Consider the following 18,584-nt stretch of genomic DNA (forward strand, 5'->3'; position numbering starts at 1 on the left):
TTTGATTATATTCCCACTTTTTTTCAAGTGTCTGTCTGATGTGAAAAATTTGATCTGTAGTTGATCTGTTACGTTTAAATCCACATTGATAATCACCTATAATTTCATTAGCGAATGGGGTTAGTCTTGTTAAAAAATGTTAGACAATATTTTGTATGTTGTTGAGAGTAGAGAAATTCCACGGTAATTATTGCAGTACATTTTATCACCTTTTTTAAACACAGGAACAATTATGGATTTTTTCCACTGTTGAGGGATTTCTTCTTTATTCCATATTAAACAAATTAATTTATGAATTTGACATATTAATGAATTTCCACCATACTTAATTAACTCAGCTGGTATTAAATCAATGCCAGGTGCTTTGTTATTCTTTAGCCGTTTAATAGCATCTTTAACTTCAGTCAAGTTAGGTTCTGGAACTAAAGGTTCTGCTGTGTGTACTTCATTTATTTCTGATTTATCTCCTACGTGCACATTTAAAAGGTCATTAAAGTAGTTCTTCCATCTATTTAGAATATCGCTTGGGTCAGCTACAAAAACACCGTCTTTATCTTTTATCAAGTTTACTTTAGGTTGCCACCCCTTTCTAAATTCATTTACACCTTTATATAAATCTCTGATATTTTTATTTTTGCTGTTTGTTTCAATTTCGTTAATTTTGCTTTTCAAGTAATCTCTTTTTTTTACTTCTAAACGTGCGCTTAACTTCTCGCTTTATTCTATTATAATTGCTTAGATTTGTATCATCAGAGTTATTTAACCACCTAAGTCTAGCCTGATTTCTTATTTCTATTAGATTATGACATTCATTATCAAACCATGGCTTACTTTTTCTTGGTTTATGGTATCCTAAACTTTCTTTAGCTGCTGATTCTATTGCATTACTTATGTGCTCCCAATTCTTATTTACGTCTGTTTCATTTATATTTTCTTCATCATTTAAACCCTGCAAAACATCAAATCTATTTGACAGTTTAATTTGGTAATCTTTCTTAATTCTTTCATCAGTAAACTTTCCTGTATCAAATTTTAGAACTTTTAGATTTTGTTGCTTATGATTTATCACTGAGAGTCTTTCTCTTAATTTAGCAATTACTAAATAATGGTCACTGGCACAGTCAGCACCTCTATGTGTACGAACGTCAATTATACTAGTATGCCTTCTCTTATTAATGAGAATATGATCTATCTGATTATGAGTTTTACCATCTGGAGAAGACCAGGTATATTTATGGATATCTTTATGTTTAAAAGTGGTACTTTTCACAATTAAATTATTTGAGGTTGCAAAAGTAATCAATCTTATACCATTATCATTACTTAAATGATGAAGACTTTCTTTACCAATCGTGGGTTTAAATGTATCTTCTTTGCCAATCTGTGCATTACAGTCACCTAGCAGAATTTTCATATCATACTGAGAAAATTTATCAAAGACCTGTTCTAACTCTGTATAAAAATCATCTTTAGTATTATCATCTTTATCTTCCGTTGGTGCATGTATGTTTATTAAAATAATTTTACACCACCTACCCTGTAAAACTGCATATGATATCCTATCGTTAATAAATTCTTCTGTTTTAAGAGCCGAGATAATTCTATTATTTATGAAAAAGCCTGTTCCAAAATTATGATTTTCAGTACCACCATAGAAAAAAGTATAATTTTTAGTTTTACAATTCCCTTTACATAAATAGGCTTATCAAACTTAATCTTTGTTTTTTCATGTTGAAGAGTGCCATATTGTCATCATAAATTCTTCTGTAGTTGAAATTAGGCTTTGCAATCAATTTTTTGCTCAGGCTGGGGTCAGTAATTAATTTAACATCAGTATGTTTTCTGACATTTTCTATGGTTTTGCCATACACTGAATTTACCATCAATTTGAACAAGGTCTTATCAAATTTGCTCACTGCAGATGTTCGAAGCTCTGTGTTTGTATCAATATATGGCTTCAACCATCCTGAGTGCCTGAATCTCAAAACTTTGCCAACTTTGGTCACTTGAACACCATGTTTCATCAGGAACTGGAGGTTTTTATAATATATGGCATAATCCTGTTTTGGCTCTAGAGTCATCATGAGCTTCTTCTGGGCTGGGCATATTCAGAGGATGGAAGAAGCACGGATTGTCAAGAAAATATTTAATGGAAAACCGGAAGGGAGAAGGAGAAGAGGTAGGCCCAGGAAAAGATGAATAGAGGACGTGAAAGAGGACCTAAGAAGATTCGGAGATAAAGGATGGAGAAGAAAAGCAGAAGATCGAGATGAATGGAGAGAGGTAGTCAGGAAGGCCAAGGACCTACGTGGCCTGTAGCGCCGACCACACACATACATACACATGTGGTATGAAGAATCAAGCCAGGTTAAATCGCAGTAGCTGTCCAAAAATTCAGAAATTACCTTTCGACGATATTTGAACAAGTGTTATCCCGCTACGAGCCAATTTAAATCTGACTTGTAGTCCAATTTATCTCTCTAGTAGAACAATGTGAACATCATGGCAAACATACAACTGAATTTTCTTAGAGGCTGACGAAGGCAATGTTTTCCATAACGAAATTCTTGTCTGTTGTGATGTAGTTTCCCTGTTCACCAAAATACCGGGAAAAGATACATTAAAATTTTCGCGATGCATCTTTCCACCAAGTCCTGAATTACGTCAAAAGTAGAAAGAAATTGCCGGTTCTGTCCCCTCAAAGTGGATGTTGCTAATTTTGCCATTCTCGAGAAGGGGTTAAATGAACCTAAATCTCTAAAAATATAGCATAAACGAGCTAAAAATGCCCCAAACAGGCTTATGTACATCGTATTTTGACCCTCGCGTCAATGACGAGGCCCCTGATTATTCAAAGGGGGACATCTCGCCCAAAAGATGAGAGGGCCAGGCCTTAAGGACGAGGTCTCTAATTCGCCGAGAGCCTAGAATGAGGTGAAACACGAGATCAGAAAGGGCATTCCCCGCACCCCAGTAGGCCTTTCAATGGTTGAGAACTTGGAAGGTGACCAAAGATGAGAACTAAAAGAACCTCCCCAGTAGGACACTGATTGGCTGGAGGCTGGAAGGAAGTCAAAGGCGAAATCCGAGATGGCATGGCCCACTCCCTCAATAGGCCCCTGATTGGTCGAGAATCTGGAAGGAGGCCAAAGATGAGAACTGAAAGGACCTCCCCAGTAGCATCTGATTGGAGGGGACAAGAGTGCTTGTTTGGCGGTTGTCGCCATTTTGTGGACGATAATTGTCATGAGCCCCCGAATGGCTGAAACAGGGTGCAGGCAGAGTGATTATATTTAAGTTATCTTTGCGAATTATGTGATCAATCGCAACGTTGGAAATTAAAAGCTAACATAATTTGCGAAGTCACTATTTTGTGAATGATGCTATCACGTTTTAAACTGTAGGTCTAAGCCTCGATGAGCTCCTGTGTATAAAGTAAGCTTAAACAGTAGAAATCAAATATCTTTCTTTCTATTTGCGCAGTATGGTTTTTATTTATTTGGCTTTACCTTCTATTTTGTACGCTTTTATGAGTTTGATTTATCATGGAAAATGTTGTGTGACAGAAAAGTTTAATTCTTAGTGGTTCTCTGGGACAGGCTAAGAAAATACTGTGACGGGAGCTGCGAATCGTGGATGGTATCTGTTATTGTATGCAACTATTATTTATCTTCTTCTTTCCTCCTCTCCCACTATACATCCGCTTTACGAAATGTTCTGGCATATTCGATGGGGGACACCCTTTGTGCTGATGACACACATCTGTAGGGTGACCTCAACTTTACATTGGCATTCCTATTCCTGTACATGATGAAACTCTATAGCGAGAGTCATGTATTTTAGCAAGCTTTCCAGTAACTGTGGTTCACATTAGTGCTCGAAACGATTTTGTGTGATATGTCTACTTCGTGGTTTTGTTTGTTTCTTCTTGTGAATAAATGGCTGGAGAATAATTTAGATAAGTCTGATTTTTCTAAATACTTATGTTGAAGGAATATGATTTAGAAAACATGCTGATTGTTTGATAATAACTATTGGGGGTAAGGGAGGGTGTTCGAATACTAAAGCTTCAAAAATTCTGAAATGTGTTTACAATTTGCACGCAGGATTTAGAGAGGCGACGATGCACCCCAACAATCTAAATTATTTTATGTTATTACGAGAAATTGCAAGAAATCCCAGCTTCAATTCGATCCATTTAATATCTTAATCGAGGAAACCGTCAATTCACATATCTCATATCATCATATGTGTCCTTTTAGCCTCTTTCGCTGTTGTGCTCAATTAGCTTTCACTAATTGGCGAATATCTTAGAAGATGTCCAATAGAACAACATATAGCGGTATAAAAAAATGTAATTCACAGATATTTAGCAATATATGGCGTCATACAGAAGATATATTCGGCATGAAAGTACTTTGTCAAACGCTTACTGTCTACTCCCATTGCTGGCAGAGAAAGCTTAAGATTGGGGAGTTTTGAAAATGTTGACTTGTTCCAATATATGAGTGTCCACTGAGTATCGATACTAGGTGTCTCTGGCGCTACTGTTGCGTTTGGTATACTGCATGCATTGTCGACCGTCGTTTGGTGTTTCAACAATAGGTGATTCTACTTCAAGAAACTGCTAAATCACGACACAGTTGCTAACATATTGCGGCAATATATGCCCTGTATATGTAGATTGTGTGTAAACCAATAATCTGGATAGACTGAATTGGCTACAATGATAGACCGAATTGACACCGTAAACACTTCAGTTGCATGGTGCAGGAAGGTAATTTGCTAGTGCTTTTTTTTTAGATTATGAACGGTAAGTTGAATTGTCAAACTAGAAATGTAGATATTTTGTTAATGTTGAGTGGTTTTTATACTAATTATTATAAAGAGTCCTAGATTACTGTGTTGTTAATATTATAAAACCAGTTATGTGGAAACAAGCACATTGCTTTGTTGCATATGGAATATACTGTGTCGCCGAATGTAGTTTGGTATTTCAACACTAGGTGGCTCTGCTTCAAAAAACTACTAAATCACTCCCAGAGTTGCTAACCTACATGTTTTCTATCGTGGACATACATGCCCTGCATATATATTTCTATGTATCACAAATTTTTATGCCTCTATATTAATTTGCGAATAATTGTGGCATGAGTGTCGTGATGCTCTATAACGACTCGGCAGGTGATATCAATTGCGAAAACAAAAAGTCAACAAAGATGTTCGTTACATTTTGAGAGTTTATTCTATTCTTCCATGCAGTATGGGGAAAAATATTACTCTTCTCTGATTCAGAACGAATTGAAAGGTTTTGAAGAAATCATTTTAAAAAATAATCTGTATCATTTACAAATATTGCATTAACATTGAATTGTTTTTATCTTTTTATAGAAAATAAAAGAAGCGGTTTCAAGTCTCCAACATATAGATTTTATGGAAAGAGTATACGGTGGGAATACTTTAGGATATATATATTGATAATAAAGTCATATATGCTGAAACAATTTTCATTTTGAAGCTAATTGTTGTGTGAAAATAAACTTTAGTGTTATTTTGTTATTATTAGTATACATTTCTAGAAGTACATTTTCGCCTAACGTATACTGGCATACGTTTTTAATAAAATTATGAAATCAAAATGCATTGTAATTCAATCTATTACGATATTCTAGCTTAATAAAGTGCTATTGATGAAAAACGTCAGCATCAATGACGACGAGTTTTATACTTAGTTCTAGCAAACATTTTTAAAATATAGTGATAATTGTATTTTGTTAATAGTGGCTTGTAGTATGTATTACACATATTAAAGAAATCTAAAATTATTCTAAATGTCTATAATTAGTGAGATGATTTGAAACTTACGTAAGTGTTACCTGTATACGACTTCAAATCAAATGACAAAACAAAGGTGTCTTTGTTATCCATGACCAAGGGAATCTTGTTTGGTGTCCTGCAACATAAGATTTCGCATTCAGCAGTTAATATGCACGAGTTATACATAGGCATTTATATATCCGGTTTGCATACAATTTAGCACATCGTTTCCTTAAGCTTATTGAAGATAACAAAGAGTACTATTCTCCCTCCAAACATGAACCTCTGAAAGCAATTTTCTTTTGTAAAAATTGGGCAATATCATATTTTGTTAATTTGTTCCATTTAATTTTACTCCTCGAAGAAATAGGTTTTCCCTTGTATTCTCATAATCCCTTTTTAGACCCAGAATGCATGACAATAGTGCATAGTGGAAAAATGGGATAGCCGTTTGGCTGTATCTTTACACATGTGTCCTTACCTAGCTTTTGTTCTTCTGCTATGAATGGTACATAGGAATGTTTCATATAAATGGTTTTTGTCTAGCTAAGTTTGCGAAATCGATTTCATAATAACTGTCCGTAATTTTTTGGTATCGTAGAATGTGTGTTTTATAATTATAAATACCAATTTCGTATTGCCGTTCGGAGCAATCGAGTCAATAGAAACGCTTGAGCGGTGATTCGATTTTGGTTCTGAACTAGCGTGGCATGGAAAAATATGTAGCGCCCTTTAGAGGAACATATCATATCGGAAATGGTCTGAAGAGTAACATGGTAGAGTAACTCACTGGGACTTTATGTCGGCTCGTACTTGGAGGGAATGTCTTTGAGAATGTTTGATTCGATGAATACGTACTGAGTTTAGGAATCGTAGATTACTTGGGACCCGATTCGAGCATGTGTTCTGGTGTTTTCAGCAAGATTACATCCAAACATCATAACCCGAGAACACTTGATCCAACGTACTAAGTTGATATTATCGGAAGGTGATTCGATCGCCTGTACGATGAACATGAAAATTTTACATAACAATGTCCACAAAATCGCAGGGTGCTTCAGCATAATCCGAAGAAAATAAATATTGTATTGCATCAATCTTCAAACTATATCACTTAACAGGCAAGCTACACGTATTATGCAGCATGGCCTGTAACAAAAACTTTAAGAAACGTTTTCATTTCATATTTGTGTTGGGAATAGTTGTCTTTGGTCTACCCAGTGCCTAACTGAATGGAACATTCCTGGTTTCTATTATTCCATCACACTTCCTATCGCGTGATCGTTGACTCGATTCGGTAGTGGATAAAACTTCCTTCTGGATCGTGAAAATTAGGATTTATTGTTCTCTCGTCAAAAATATGATATCTGCATTGATGCTTATTTCTCAACCATCACTCTATTTTACCCAATTTCTAAACTTATTTCATGTCTTCTCGCACTCCTTTATGCCCGTCTTTCAACCACTGAGAACGAGGATTTCTAGTCAAGACAAGTATTCTTTATGATAACTCGTGAAAACTATGATGTCTGTATTGTTGCTTATTTGCGAACCTCTACTCTGTTTTATGCTATTTTTATCTACTCTTCCTTTGGAAACTCGTTATAACGAGGATTCTCTGTTCCAATTGATAACGAGGATGTCTGTGTTGGTGAACTAACACTCCGTTTTACACTATTTTTAAACAAATTGCTAATCTCTTTGTACTTGGTTATGCATGTTTATTTAAGACATGAAATCGGTTATTTCTTGTTCTCGAGAATACAGGAATACGAGTCTGTTTCACAAACTGGATTATGATCGATCCTGTGGATTCACTCCATTTATTGTTTTAACCTTCATCTCGTCCTAGTCTGTTATTTTATTTCCCTACTTGATTAAACCTAAGTTCTCCGTACACAGGTCTCTCGCATAGCCAAGTGGTTAGTGCTCTCTTATTTTATTGCAAACGGTACCAGGTTCTGGCGTTGACTCAGCGTCCCAAAATGACATTAGGAAGGTTATTGAAATAGAAGAATGTAGCGGCCCATGTCTCTGAAGACAGAAAACAAGCAAAGATGTGCTAACCTTTGCAGCCCGTAATCCCTCTCGAGGAAAGTTACGCGATGGAGTTTAGCCCCAAATACGCGAGACCTGATATAAAAAGATACAAGCTGTGACTAAGGGGACGAAAGAGTTGCAGTTAATTGTTAGCTTTGAAATTTTCCCCCTATCTCCATTTTGACACGTGATGGAGATGTTTATGGCTTTCATCCATTTTTTCGGAAATGCGATGAGAAAATAGCTCTTTACGTGGTGGAGATTTGGGCTTCTCATCCATTTCCTCGGAAATGCGATGAGAAAATAGCTCGTTACGTGGTGGATTTGCTGGGGCTTCTCATGCATTTTTTTCGGAAATGCGATGAGAAAATAGCTCGTTACGTGGTAGAGATGCGGGCCTTTTCATTTTTTTCAGAAATGAAAAGAATTTTTTAATCAGTTATAAATTCAATCCCACCCCAAAATTTTGCTCACTTGTTTAGTTTTTTTTTGGTATGTCCTTGCCACAATTGATTTTGAAAATACATAGGGCTTAAATGTTTCTAACATTAATGGGGGGAGAAGAATTTATATATGCCATGATAGATGTCGAGGTATCACCTTGCTGATGAACTCGATGAAACATTAGACCAGTTATTAGATATAACACGAGGGACTACAAGTTTTAATTTAGATGTCAGCGGTCCAACTGCAACTTCCACCCCCAAATTTAAACGTAGCCCAATATTAACTAGACGCCTTCAGCGACAATTATTAGAACAACAGGAAAAGGAAAAGCAATTAGAGCACCAGGGTCAGGTTATTAGAGATATAGGACCAACACAATTTGCAACTATGGCTCAGTCTCAGTTTGTTCCCCCAACTATTTTAGAGGGTATCCCATTTCAGGGGATAGCCGGGGAAGATGTTTCGAAATTTTTAGATAAAGTAGATAGCCTTGCCATCTGAAATGGTTGGAACAGCGCCAGAAAGCAGGAATTGTTCCCAGCCCTTCTGGCCGGGCCAGCGTTACGATGGTATCAGACTTGGAAAGATGTTCCAGAAAATCAAGACAGTTCTTACGAGGATATGCGGCAAAAATTTAAAGATGAATTTACAGGGTCCTTGGATCAACTCCAGATCGAGGAACAAATTCGATACAGGTTACATAAGAAAACTGAGCCAGTTACAAATTATGTAAGGGACAAGCAGCTACTTTTACTTAAGGCAGTCCCCAAAATGGGCATTCAACAGCAGATTAAACAGATTATATTGGGACTGCAGGTGGATTACATGAAATATATCCATCATAAAGAATATGAGTCAGTGCATGGGTTGCTTAAGGATTTAAAATCCTTTGAAAAGCTTCAGTTTGTTGAGGCAGCGCAAGCTGAAAGAGCTGAGGTGCGAAGATCAAAGGGACCTTCCTTTGCACAGAATAACAATCTGGCTACTGCTGAGTCTACACAATCGCGACCTACTTCAGAGATCGACGCAAGATTCAATGCCTTGCAAAAGTAGGTCGAGCAATTGAAATTAGCTAATAATCCTCCAAGTAACAAAGCTCAAGTCCAGGCTCAGGAAACTGGTTTTGAAGCAAGATTAGCGAGTCTTACTTTTAGACTAGATAGCATGGAGGATCAAAAACAGCACCCTGGCACCGAATCATCTAGTCAGAAACAATTTAGAGACCCATGTTATAGAGAGCATTATCAGACAGGAAATAACTATAGAGGTTCCTACCGGGGTAACAATAATAGACGACCGAAGTACAATAGGGGGTATAGGAATACACGTCCTAATAATAACAACAATTCAGATCGCAATAGGCGATATGGCAATACCCAACAATGGCGAGGACGTGGAAACTTCCGCAGACAGAACTCGCGGGGTTCCTCGACTTCAGCAGGGCGAGGCCAGGAAGATAGAGAAGAGCAACGGGGAAGACCACGAAGCTCTATTTGTAATTACCCTAATCACTCGGCAGCCACTAGTTTTCAGAACAAGGAGGCTTTAAACGAGCAGTGACTGCCCATAGAAGAGACGTATGCCCAGATTTTGTAGGAAAGCAAATTTCAGTCTCTACTTTCCCCTATGAGGAATTAATATATATTAACACAGTATTAGGGGGACACGTCAGAGGTTTCTTGTGGATTCCGGGAGCCAAGTATCAGTTACTAGTGATCGAGATATTCCTTCAACCGCCAAACGTTTTAAAATTCATACGGCCATAAGAGGAGTAGCAAAAGAACAAATTGGAATTAAAGAGATTGTCCTGTTAAAGTTTGCAATAAACGGCCGCAATGCAACCACAGATGTCGCGGAACATCAGAGACAGGATTCCTTTTTTGGCCCAATTATTAAAATTTTCGAGGACCCAGACAGGGACGATGGAACACTACCTTTATCCATCCAAAGGCAGGTTTATCATCATGTGTTGGAAGATGGTGTATTATATAGACAAGAGAAATTAGGAGCCACTAGCAGGAAATTGTTATGCATTCCAATGACGTTACGTGATTCTGTGATTGTGACACTCACGCTTCACCCATAGGAGGTTCTCATCTTGGATTTACCAAATGTTACAATGTTGCATTATCACGAATTTATTTTCCAAATATGAAATAATTTATTCAAAGGAAAATTAGGGAATGTATTACATGCCAGCAGAATAAACGCCGTCCAGGTCTACCAGTATGAGAACTGTGTACTTTTCCCGCACAGAAGCCATTCCAACGGATTTGCCTAGACTTTTCAGGTCCATATCCTCCTTCATCCAATCTTCGTCACCAATACATAATTGCCGCAACAGATTGTGGGACGCGGTATTTAATAGCCAAACCAGTTGCGGATTGTACGGCCAGTACAGCAGCTGAATTTGTGTATGAGGAAATAGTGTTACGCTTTGGGACCCCACATGATATTTATACCGATCGCGGATCAGGATTTAAATCTAAGCTTTTTCAGGAACTTGGCAATAAATTGGGAATAACCATCAAGTTTTCGCCAGTAGGTTTACATAATTCGATAGGGCTTTCCGAACTTAACCACGGCGTTTTACAGAGTATAATGAAGTGCTATGTTAATTCAAAACACAGTGATTGGGTCCAATATTTACAACCAAGTGTATTCAGTTATAACACTACAAGGAATCAGAATTTGCGGTATTGTCCATTCTTTTTAGTACATGGATTCCAACCTACTTTGTCCTGGGAGCTTGCATTACACACACCAAGCTGTGAAAATGTGGAGAATGATGTACGGTTCCGAGTATTGGAAAAACCAAGAACCAATGCTACAGATAACCTGGCGAAGCGACATGTTGAAGTAAAGAAATATTATGATCGGAAGAGGAAACAGATCAAATTTCAACCAGGTAATAAAGTAATAAATAATTTTTGACAGCACCCAGAAAATTGGAACCACACGGTGCTTTTCGGGTATTTATAAAGGCCCAGCCACAGTTATCCGAGAAGAGAATCCTAACACATACCTGGTGGAATTCCAAAACAAGCGCGTAAATACATTAGTGGACTCTATTGCCGTCCAGAGACTCAAAGAATACTATGCGCCAGATGATGGTGAAGGCGAAGAGAACTTGGCAGGTCAAGAGGAAGATGAAGATCATCAGGAGGACAACGCGGACTCACGCATGGCTAATGATCACTAAAATGAAAATTCATATAAGTAACAGGTTTAACATTTTTAATTTCACTCGCGTGACATAATAATAATTTATAATAAAATGGCACTAATAATGTTAACGGTTAAATAAAAGCAGACTTATTATTTAATAATGTGCTTTAGGCACAAAAGTTTTTTGCAGTATTTAAAAATACTAGCTCAGCGAGTACATCACTAGAATTTTATTGTTACTCTTCAGAAGAAGGTATATAATTATATTAGCAAAGTTTATTTTAAGCGCCAGTAATGAGAATATTTATATTATATGAATATGTAGACGTCGACGTCAAGTTTTTGCGCCCCAATAACAAGTATTTTTCTTCGGATATTTAATTGCAACCGATAATCCTGGAAATCCATTCTGCCATCGCAGAATGATAATGATTAAACCACAACGGTTTTAATTTCTAACTTTGCCACAATAATATGCTAAGCATATTTTAGAATGAGTTGAGAGAATTAAAGATTCTTCAAATTTTAGTGATGTTAGTATTTTAATGCATTTAAAGATCGCATAAATAATAATTATTATTTTATTTCAGGTAGTCAGGAGTAAATCAGTCTCAATTTTTCCATTACCTTGTACAGTTCGATTGATTTCAAGTATTTAAAAATAAAGATAAATTAAATAAGATAAGTTTGCAGTAAAATTTGAAATAAGATAAGTTAAACAGTTCTAAAAAATTTAGAGAATAAATCAATTGTATCTAATAAATAAATTAAGTAGATAAATTGAGCCTAGATTCTGAAATAATTAAGTTGAGTTAAAATACCTACTAATTTAAACTAGGCAGGCTTAAAGTACGTGTTAGTTTTGAAGAACTGTTTGTTTTGATTACCTAAGCAACATGAAAATCATTGCGATTTTAGTTATTTTAAACGGATTTCTTCCATACGTAAAAGCTTCTAATTTTATTTATCTGTTGAACAAGTCCTTTGACTATCCTTATAATATAATTACAATTTTATTATTAATAACATTTATTATTAGTATTTTTATAATTTTCATAATTTGTTACTGTCAATGTCAACGCAAAAAATCTACTACTTATGACCATGAGTGTAAAAACGAATTAGCGTTAAGTGAACTTTATAATGATTCACCGTCAATTGACCAGATTTACGACGATGTTGCATCAAGGTTTGAAGTGGTAACATTGAAAACAATATACCCGCCAATCCCACCTCCACTGCCCCAATCTGTTATTATTCAACCAAGTGTACAACAAGAAAAGATTTATTCCGAAATATTTTACTCACCAAAGACGACATTTTAGATTTGCCGACGAATATTGTATGTGTTAAAGATAGAGTTCAGAAGTTTGTCGTAAACAAGGGTCCAAGTTTTGTTCAAAACAGCCCCAAAATTGAAAATGAATTGATTATTTCACCCTGTGTCCAGCCAATTGTAAAAGTTAAAGATTTATTTGTAAATCAGTCAACAGCAAAAGTCGAGAAAGTTTCAAGTGTTACTCTAAAAGCAGAAAGTAAGCCAAATTATCAGGTTTCCGAACCTGTTGAATCTTTCACTGATCATATTTTTTTACGATTATACGTTTGCCTAGAATTTTATTATATTCATTATGTTTTCAATTTTAAGTTATAATCCATTTTAGGTTTGAGTGTTCTTTATGCAAGGTTTATTAGTCTTTTATTTTGCTATCAGATTTCCAAGTTTTGTTATTGTATGATCACGGAAGTGTTCGAGTTTAATAAACACGCTGTCGCAAGCGCCACGAATTTTTCTCTCTTTCCATCCCCATTATGACGTCATTTCAAAAGTCCTTGACTTCATTTAGATTCTCGCCGCTTTTACTCAACCTTGTTCGTAGTAATTTAAAGTCTTGTCAACATTAACGCGTCACCCAGCACATCAGCGAATCATAGCATTTCATTTACCTCCTCCGCCTCTTGGAATGTCACCTTTGCTCGTCGCCCGGAGCAACGATTTTTTCCCTACGCCTCTCCGACGGAACCCGAAGTCACCGATCACGGCAAAGAGCCTGCAAGAGCCCTCGCTGTCGCGGTAGGGAATGATCAGTTACGTCCAGCGACCACAAAATGTAACTTTGCACAACATAGAATATCTGATGTCAGCAAATTCCTTTCTCTGCGTTTACGCCTTCCAGAGCACGCTAGTTGCTCAGAAATATTTAACATGGAATTACAACGAAAAGCTTTTGACTCTGCATATTTTTTTGAACCAGTGGCGTTCGCTCATTAAAATTTTCATGGGACCAGTTTAGTTAAGGATAGCCATCAGAATTTGATTTTCACGATAGAATTTCATGTCAACAATGTGAGGGATATTTTGTTTCCCATAGACAAAATTTTGCCATAAAACGTCGCATTTATGCACTTCAGGTTAATCACAAGCAATAATTTTACAAAGGAACAACAAGACGATTTTTTTTTGTTTTTCTCGCAAAATTTTCCCCTTTTTATAGAGATATTTCTAGTAAGTAAATTTTTTGGGAAATCGAATTGTATTTCATTAGAATCAGGATAAAGTCAAACGAAATTTTGATAGAAATCAGGGAAATTTTACAAAGGGCAATTTTAGCATTTTATGCACATAGAGTAATCAAAATTTTCAGCAACATGCCCAGGCTAAGCCTCGGTGATTAGCACAGGCATGTGCAGCAAAAGTCGCCACGGCATCGTTAGCCTTTCCAAATTTTAACAGTGTGGTTTACCACAAATGTTATAATTTGAGAAATTATTATTATTAATATTTATTATTAGGAAATTTAGCTCACTTACACAATTTGCACCTTATTCGACGATGCAGAAATAAATTCATTACTTCTTACTGATTAACTTTGTGTTAATTTTAGTACATTAGCTAATAACTAGTAATTTGTATTTATATTTTAATATATTCCAACTATTCTTGATCTATTTTGTTTGGACAAACCTAAGGGATTGACACACCATTCTTATATGAGTCAAGTATATCATTTCAGCGGCGGTCTGTTTATAAGACCAACTGATTTAAAGTATACAGCGGACTCGAGAAGTTTTGAGTGGTTAAATTTCTTTTGGTTAAAGAAAATTTGGAATTGAGAAAGTTTTTTATTCTTATTGTGATTAAAATTTGAATTTTACTCTTTTGATTCCCTGATGCTATATTTGTTACCACCTGGTAGTTTTAACGAAACTCAGAAGTAGCATTTACTGAATTTTTGTTTTACATTGCATATTAATGAACCACGGCAAATTGCACCGGCCTATCATTTATTAGGAGGCCATTAGAGGCTTGCCAAAGCAACCTCTTAGGACAGTAATAGCTTGCTTTGCGCAACACAAATTTTATATATTAATTTTAATGGTTCCCAACATAATATTTTTTTAAAAATTTAAACAGAATTCAGAACATGCTTGCAACACTTATTTTTGTTTAATAATTCTACATTTTGTAATTTTGAAGTGAAATCTATTACTGACAATAAATTATTTCAGTTTTTCAGAACACGTAATGGTATTTTAATATCAGGCTCAGGTTAATTTATTGTCATTCAGAATTTGAATAATAATTTGAACACCCACAGATCAATTCAGATTAACGAGGCGCAATCTATATTTTTTAACTATCAGGAATTTTCCCAGATTATTGTGGATCAGCAAATTTTACATACAAGAATTTCAGCTTTTGAACAGGTAAAAATGAGGGAAGTTGAATAACCACTTAATACTCCCAAGAATTTATCTGATTTCACTATTCCCCAATGGACTCCGCTTGAACTTGCCTTAAAGCAACTTATTCAATCTATTAGTAAGGGCATTTCATTTCAGGAATTAGTTTTAAACCCTTTGCCCATGTCTATATTAGTATTTATTATTTGGAATTTATCCCTAACAGCAGCATTAGGGTGTTATTTTTATAAGCACCGTCAACTTGCAAGACAGGTTCATTCAGAGCAGCACAGTAATAATTAATAATTTAAGGCAACACATCAATCATGGACATTAATATTTTAATTACGGTTGTATATTTTATTTAAATTTTCCTTACTTATTTTCAAAAAGTTATGGCAATTATTTAATCAATTTATTTTAATCTTATTTTATCTTGATGAGGCAATTTAATTTAATTTAATTTTAAGAAAAGGCAATGGAATAAGTTTGGTCTTGTGTGTTTACCAGAATTATATATACCTATCCCACGCAATTTCCTTTTCTTATTATAATGTTTCCCTTATTTTACCTAACCTGTCTATACGGAACGACGTGGACGAGCAATTCCTACACCAATCATGGAGATTTTTTATGAAGGACGTTCGCAGATGAAGTCAATTATTATACGGAGAGACTCCTCACCAACAACTCGAGGGAGGCATGCAGACATTCCTAAGTCATACTACAAAAGTACTACATTTTTACCAGGAAGGCTGTATTCAACCATGAATTTTCCAGTTTAGCATTATAGACTATCAAGGACACCTAGTGAAGGAACCAGATTTATTTCCCTCCACACTGTTTTCAGTTGGGACAACTTTTCCCCATCTCCCAAGTTTTACGGGTAATTTATTACACATTTTACATTGCCCAAACTAAGTCAAGCAGACAAGCGATACAAAGAAGAAGAGAAGTAGAGAGAACATATATTCTACAAGCAGCAGTTTCTGTCACAACAATAATTACAGAATTGTTGTTCAAATTGTGCTACAGTGTTTTCCCACACATACACATGCAAGCTCATATCATGTCTATTTATGTGGATATTTACCGTGCATTATGGGAAAACAATACTTTTCCATAGCCCTTCTTCACATGTTCAGTTTCGTACCATGCATGCTAACCAGTTTTTACATGCATTATAATTTACATCATACTACAAGGAGGCGACAAGCTCCAGTTGTGTCAATTAACCAGCGCTAGGAACAATTAGTGTATATATATTTTTTTAAGAAGAAATTTTCACAATGGATAACCAACCGTACATGCAAGCAATAACAAGGATAATTACAACACTTTCGAACATTTCAAGAAGTATGCTTTAGTGCCAATGTTTTATGCAAATGTTCCTTCCAAGCAGTTAATTTTGTTTCACCATCATGGAACATAGTAAGCAACACTCTTCTACACCGGACAATGTTCTGATATTTACAATCAGAGTAGACAGTTGGTGGATACTTGCAAGATTTTTTTTTTTGTGCAGTTACACGCCAGTATTTACAAGGCTATATAAGTACAAAGCTATATATACACTACAGTGTACATAACAACATAGGCAAGGAAATCGAACGTTATATTTAGGTTTATTTTGCCTGCGACAGTTATTCAGTGTAAATGATTATGAGTATCGAACATTTCATACTCATATAAAGGAATAACCAGGATAGCCGTTGAAAGTTCATATTTTTAACGAGACTTATTTGGCTTGCAGAGAAGGGAAGATTTGATATAAACAGTGCATACCAATACTTTCCTTTCATTTGGTCATAAGTGAAGTGGCTATACATTTAGCAAACATATTACATTTTGGTTTACTCAGGCTTTTACATGCACAAACAATGAGATGGGTATATTGTGCTAATGTTACAACGAACATTTGTTTTCCCTTAGATTTCAATGATACGTATTACGTCCATTTCTTCATATATGTTTTACATGCTTATTTTACGATTTCACTTACATGTGTGACAATCCACGTTTTGTGTACTTACTTACAACCTTGGTGACAATGAAGTTCGACAAGAAAGGAATACGTGATTAAATGCACAGAGGCATAGGCGGTGGAATGGGTGACCCGCAGAAGTGACGCATGTGTGTAAGAGGAGGCGTGTGAGCAGGCATGAATCGTGATCCCAGCATGTTGCACCCAAGGTCACGTAAAGAACGAAAACAAGGAACTATACGCGTGACATTGAACTTCGACTAGGCACCAGACCCATACGCAAAATTCCAGATAGTGAAGCATTCGACGGAAACATGACGTCACGGACACGATAAGGGAGTCCGCCGTATATAAGCACTTGCTGTGCACCGAGGAACCGCAGTGCATCATCACCATGGTCAGGGGAAAACCTATTGACAATACCGTGAAGAGAAGAGTGGTGGAGTTGCAACGGGATGGACTCAGTGAACGGGAAATAGGGCGCCAACTGAACTTACCCAAGTCAACCGTCCACTGCATCATCAAACACCACCAAAATACGGTACTACAGAACCAGGTAAGGTTCCCGGTCGAAAACGCCTGCTGAGCGTGCTTGACCTACGGATATTTAGGCGCTATATCCAGACCAACAATCATGTTTATGTGGCCGAATTACGACTGTGGACTCGAGAACGCTTTCACATTGAAGTGTCAACCAGAACCATTCGCCGTTACCTACAGCGATGCGGTTACCGAGTGTACAGGGCGAAACGTAAACCCTTCCTTTCCATGTTGAACAAAGGAAGGCAATCGACTATGGTGGGCACGAATGTACCGGGGATGGACAGTTCGGCAGTGGAACAGGGTTTTGTGGACGGACGAAACCATTTTCAATGTTGTGTACGGGAAAATACGGAAAACAGTCATTTGTCGGAAGGAGGAACAGAATGAAGCAAAATGTTATGCACGTCGGGTTCAGAAACCTGGGTCAGTGATGGTATGGGGATGCATGACGGCATCTGCGGTTGGGCCACACGCCTATACACGCATACTGGAGCGGCATCTTCCCACAGTGCGAAGGCACCTGTTCCACAGGCGGCGTCTCATCTTTCAACACGACAATGCCAGGCCTCATACAGCGCGGCTGACAAGAGAATGGTTGACTCGCCATCACGTGCGAACTCTGCCATGGCCACCATTGAGTCCCGACCTCTCGCCCATTGAGAATGTGTGGCGTGTTCTTAAGCGACGTGTGCAACAGAGGGCACCCACGACAGTGGCTGCTCTTATCGCCTGCCTGCAGGAGGAATCTCACCTCATCGATGTGGAATACCTTGAACGACTCGTCCGCAGCATGCCCCGACGCATTGCCACAGTTATTCGCCGACGGGGCGGCGTCGCACCATGGTAAACAGGATCCCCTCTAACAGTGGTCGAACTTCAATGTCACGTGTAGATGGACGAA

Source organism: Lepisma saccharinum, chromosome 23 (assembly GCF_977018435.1).
Source record: "Lepisma saccharinum chromosome 23, izLepSacc3.1, whole genome shotgun sequence".
Taxonomy (NCBI): Eukaryota; Metazoa; Arthropoda; class Insecta; order Zygentoma; family Lepismatidae; genus Lepisma; species Lepisma saccharinum.